Source organism: Amblyomma maculatum, chromosome 7 (genome assembly GCF_055883805.1).
Source record: "Amblyomma maculatum isolate TAMU_Amacu chromosome 7, ASM5588380v1, whole genome shotgun sequence".
Taxonomy (NCBI): Eukaryota; Metazoa; Arthropoda; class Arachnida; order Ixodida; family Ixodidae; genus Amblyomma; species Amblyomma maculatum.
The window spans coordinates 108,526,066-108,531,869 of record NC_139350.1 but is presented as its reverse complement, the minus strand read 5'-3'; positions in this window follow the sequence as shown (position 1 = coordinate 108,531,869).

Below are 5,804 nucleotides of genomic sequence, written 5' to 3'. Positions count from 1 at the left end.
GTAAAACACGCTCACGATTGGTTTTTCGAATGGAAGTGTCTAAAGGTACGTCCGACGTATCCATTCGATTCTCGTAAAGATACGGCGGACGTCGATATACAGGCTCATGGCTATATGCACGTCGAACGCGGCCACATTCCGCTTGCTACGCGTGAATGAATCTTATCCTCTATGATATCAGCTATTCGCGACTCTCGATGAGGTGTTACGAAGAGTGCATCCGTTCTAACATAGATCACGGTCTTCACTCAGGATTGTGTACGGCAAGCATCGTTGTCACGCACATAGCTGCAGGCGATGCTACGTACTGCACCAGCTCCATCATCTGGCATCGAGATACGTACATTCACGAGCAGCTTTCGCTTCGCACTAAACTATCACCTCGATCTGCCCGTAATGGGAGCGAGCTATTCCTAGCATTTACGCTGTCTTAGGTCCTGCATCGACCTCCGAAGATCTAGCGCCGGCACAACACACACACACACGCACCTCGCCGTGAAAATCGTAACCGACGCAACGTTCAAGGCATGGCAGCTGACATTTGAGAGCATGGGCGCAAGGTGAAATTTTGAACAGGAACCGGGATACTGAAACACTACGAGACTAGTCCCGCAGCCAGCGCCCACTGACCTATTATGCGCATCCTCGTAAAAGCTGAACATATATTCGGTATCAACCTCAAAGCGCAAGCATTCAGGATTAACAGCTCTTCACACCGCCTACCCCACGACAGTCCAAAAGCCAACACAGCAGACAGGTTAGCCCTAACGACAAACAGGCTCCTCCGACCGGCGCATGCGGGCATGGCAACTTATACGTGTCCAAATTAGAGCTCTTAAAAGCCTGAGGCACGAATGCGAGTACCAAACCGCAACCCGAAACGATTTATCTCAACAGACTAGCACCGCTTTCGCCAAGCCGGCACCAGGCCTAAGCTGTGATGGCGTTCGTAGAATGAAAACACGCTTTGATTAAACCTGTATCAGTACTTCACACGAAAATGCCCTAGCTACCTCATAATCCCTCCCCCCCCCCCCTTTTACCTGTGAATAAAAATCCAGCTCTCGATGATCCACTCAAGAAACCAGGAGCAGCTCAGGAACACAGTAGGTCGTGTCAGGAACGAACGGCTGCACCTAATCTTTACGCTCGTGACGTGAGGTCATAGTGAGGTCGCGCATGCGTGCTACAAAGCAGAATTTTCAGCCGTTATCACGTGCGGCCATTTTCTGCCTACTGGCTAATGTCGTGGTGCTGTTTTCTTGGGACTGCGGTGCAAGAGCGAATAAGGTTGTCATTGTGGCTCTTTTAATTGCTGATTTTGAGATAAAGCAAAAGTTTGAGCAAATGCACTTAAACTGTAAGCGCAAAATATTGACTGATGATGATGATGATGATAGGACACTAAAATCAATTCAGCCGCCCTCAGTTTCTAAAAACTACAGGACTGTGCTTATGTCACGCCGAGGGGACAATGCATTTTTTTCTGCGCTTCGCCACCGCTGGTCTCCGCGAGAGGGCGCTGCTAGCCAACTCTGGTTAGGGTGCCTCGATACCAGCGCCGCCGTACAGGGTGGTGACACCCTTTGGCATGCCTCGCGCCGCCGCTTTCGCCGCGCTCACCATCTTGGGCATGGAGGAAGAAAAAAACTAGGAGGGAGCGCGTGCAACCTCCACAAGCCAACCTCCTCTGACACCGCTCCCTTCTCTCTCTTGCGCTCAATGATTCTTGGGAATTTAGCCAACATAGTTGCCAGACTCAAAAGCAGCAAGGTACATGGTATTGTTTAGTGACTTCGGATGTCCCCGCGGAAAGCATATCGGAGTGGTCTGCCGAAAGTTGTGCGTCTCGTCGTAACACATAAGTTACTTTGTTTACAATTGTTGCATTGTACTCCGTGTTTATAGGCACACTAGTGGTAACTACAGGTGGCCTTTTCATATTTGGTATCGTCAGGGAGACTACGAATTCGACATAACATTGCATGCCCGGGGAACTGGCTTCAGCGTAACAATGTGTATTTGAGGTCTGCATTTCCTAAATGAATCAAACGATTTTCGTCTCGAACAATACATGCACATGCCCTGACAAACAAACGTTTCGTTTCTCCAGGAGTGCGCATAACAGCTAGGATACTCACCGTTGGAGCGACAGCCCCGAGGTATATCCGTGTAGTTCTTGGATCCCGGCCGCCACGCAGCATTTCATATGGCAGTACTTTTTGTTGGGCTAGCTTGCGGGACTCAGCGCACAAAGACAGAGCACAAGAACACAACGGACGACAGGACGAAGCCCCTCATTCTTTCTGTTCTCGCGTGCTTCGTCTTTGTGCGCCGAGCCCCGCAAGCATTTCATATGGCGCAGCTGAGAGGACCCAGCCATACTTCGCGAAATACACGGGTACACTGCGCGACGGCGGCAGCCCCCACGGGATCAGCCCGTCTAAAAGTCCAAAGTTTCATCCATCGCCTGCTCGCAGCGCGCGCCTCAGGTTTCTAGTGCAGGCGTCGCGTAGCGAAGGCCACGCGAAGGCATTCCTTCAGAGGGAAGCGTGCGAAACCGCAACCGAAACCAGCTACCGGCTACCGCTTGCCGTACCACGTGACGGCTAATTTCCCATGATTCTTTCCATTATATTTTTTATGACTAGGCTTCACTTTTCCGCCGCGGCACTCCCTCCTAGTTTTTTTCTTCCTCCATGTCTTGGGGCAAGTCGGTTCGGGCCGTTGCTATAGACCAACACCGTGTTTACAAACAAAGGGGGCGCTCGCGGCGTCGCAGCCGACTGGGGGTGAAAAATAGGGTTAGCACCCATAGGAATACATGGAACCGAAATATTTCTAAGCAGTTTTCTCATTTCACAGGGCACCTGTGATGTCGTTATTCAGTACAAAGCAACTATGAACATCCTAGAACAAATCACGAAAGTATGAAATCTCATTAACGAGACGAAGTATTTTTAAAATACCGCGAAACGTATGGGGGTGCAAGTTGGGAGGGCGACCCGTAGAAATACATGTAAACACAACCGGGATATTTTTCTCATTTCACAGAGCATCAGAAGTGGTGGCCGGTCGGTAAACGTTGACCAACGCTTTGAAGAAGTGTGTGATAAAGTATGGTGCGTCATTACGGAGGCGGTCTACTTTTAAAACTCCCCGAATAACCTGTGCTATGAATCCAGACACCGCCAAAAGGCAAGCTGGGTGTAGCGAATCGCGCAGTTTTGCTTAGTCTGATATGCTGCCGCATAGGGTAAATAAGCTTGATAATACTGTCGCTCCAGTGATACCTGCTAGACAGAATTATATTTAAAAAGCAGTTGTCAAACGCCATACGACAATATGAACCGAACGAGATTCGCGCATTGCAGCAGACGACAGCGTAGCTGGCGATACCCAACGCGGCCGCCTCCAGCTCCGGAGCGTCTGCTAACGACAGCGGGTGGTGCATTGTCGTCTGCAACTGTGCGCGGTCAGTTTATCGTGCTGTGAGCGGTCCCGCAAGTCGTCAGACTTGCATTACTTGGAAGAGAATGTAGTGTGTCATGCAACATGACGTCGGGGTGCCGTACAAGACGTTCACCAAAAAATGAGAAGTGTTCAACGCTGCTGAACCGAGCAAAATGTTGCGGTAAGTTGTGTTTACATGTATTTCTATGGGTCGCCCTCTCAACTCGCACCCCGATACGTTTCGCGGTGTTTTAAAAATACTTCGCCTCGGTAATGAGATTTCACACTTCCACGATCTATTCCAGGGCGTTCATGGTTTCTCTGTACTGAATAACGACATCACAGATGACCCGTGAAATTAGAAAACTGCTTTGGAATATTTCGCTTCCATGTATTCCTATGGGAGCTAAGCCTATTTTTCACCCCCAGTCGGACCACGCTGGCGATAGAAGCGCCTCCGCATCGTGCTTACGTCACAGATCGGTGTTGGTCTATAGACCAACACCGATAGACCAACACCGGGTGTTCATGGTTGCTCTGTGTCGAATAACGACATCGTAGATACCCCGTGAAAAGAGAAAACTGGTTTGAAATCTTTCGGCTCCATGTATTTCTATGGGCGCTAACCCTACTTTTCACCCCCAGTCGGCTGCGGCGCCGCGAGCGCCCCCTTTGTTTGTAAACACGGGGTTGGTCTATAGACCAACACCGTGTTTACAAACAAAGGGGGCGCTCGCGGCGTCGCAGCCGACTGGGGGTGAAAAATAGAGTTAGCGTCCATAGGAATACATGGAATCGAAATATTCCAAAGCAGTTTTCTCATTTCACGGGGAACCTGTGATGTCGTTATTCGGTACGAAGCAACTATGAACATCCTAGAACAGATAGCGAAAATATAAAATCTCATTACCGAGGCGAAGTATTTTTAAAATACCGCGAAACATGTTGGGGTGCGAGTTGGGAGGGCGACCCGTAGAAAAACATGTAAACACAATTTACCGGAACATTTTTCTCATTTCGCAGAGCAGCGGAAGTGGTGGCCGGTCGTTAAACGTTGACCAGCGCTTTGAAGAAGTGTGTGATAAAGTATGGCACACTACATTCCCTTGCAAGTACTGCAAGTCTGACGACTTGCGGGACCGTTCACAGCACGATAAACTGACCGCGCACAGTTGCAGACGGCAATGTGCCACCGGCGCTGTTGCTAGCAGACGCTCCGGAGCTGGAGGCGGCCGCGGTGGGCATCGCCAGCTACGCTGTCGTCTGCCGCAATGCGCGAATCTCGTTCGGTTCATATTGTCGTATGGCGTTTGACAACTGCTTTTTAAATGTAATTATGTCTAGCACGTATCACTGGAGCGACAGTATTATCAAGCTTATTTAGCCTAAGCGGCAGCATATCATACTGTAAAGCGTGGCCCGCATGGAGCGTTTTTTGCACGCGAAAACGCGTCGCACGCCCGACGCCCGCGCCGGCGTCGACGATTTCACTCCCGCGTGGTCAGCAGCCGAGCGGCGTTTTTTTTGCCGCCCAGTTGCGCGACGCACGCGCCCCCATCCTGCCGTGCGTAGAAAGTCGCGAACATCTTGTTTTCCCCCAAGCTTCAAGTTGTGGTTTCCTCTCTTTCTTCTGGGTCAGGTGTGTCAAGAAAACAGGCAAGGCATCACTTCCAACAGCTATGGATCTAAATGCAGAAGCCATAGCACAAGGGAGGTATCAGAGGTCCGCTGGCAAGGCTAGCAGCTCATAAACAACCTCCGATCTCGGCGTAAACACTCGTGGCCCCAGCGGACGGCCCACCTTCACGGAACTCTAACCTAGAAACCTAAAAAAAAAAAAGAGGAAATGCACGGTGCCCGATGCCCGGACCTTGCTGTCGTCGCCTCGTGCGCCCCCGCGACTCCGAAAGACTACATTGCTGTTCGGCCGTTTCGGCCGAGAAACCGGAACCCTCGGCGCCGTCGGAGCGCCAAACCCCCGTCGTTCTTTCCGCTCTCGCGAGCTTCTCTCTCTCGGCCGGCGTGGGCGTGGCTCCAACCGGAATCACGTGACGGCTGCTCCGGCTCTCATTGGCCCTCTGCTGCTGCCGACTTCCGGCGTCGGCGCGTCGTCGGCGTTTTTATCTGTTCAGCCAGATCCCGACGATTTGGCAAAATCCTCCTCTCCGGCGGCAAAAAAACGCTCCGCTGCCGTCGGCGCCGGCGAATCGCCCGGAAAAACGCTCCATGCGGGTCACGCTTAAGCAAAACTTCGCGATTCGCTACACCCAGCTTGCCTTTTGGCGGTGTCTGGACTCATAACACAGGTTATTCAGGGAGTTTTAAAAGTAGACTCCCTGAATAACCTGTGT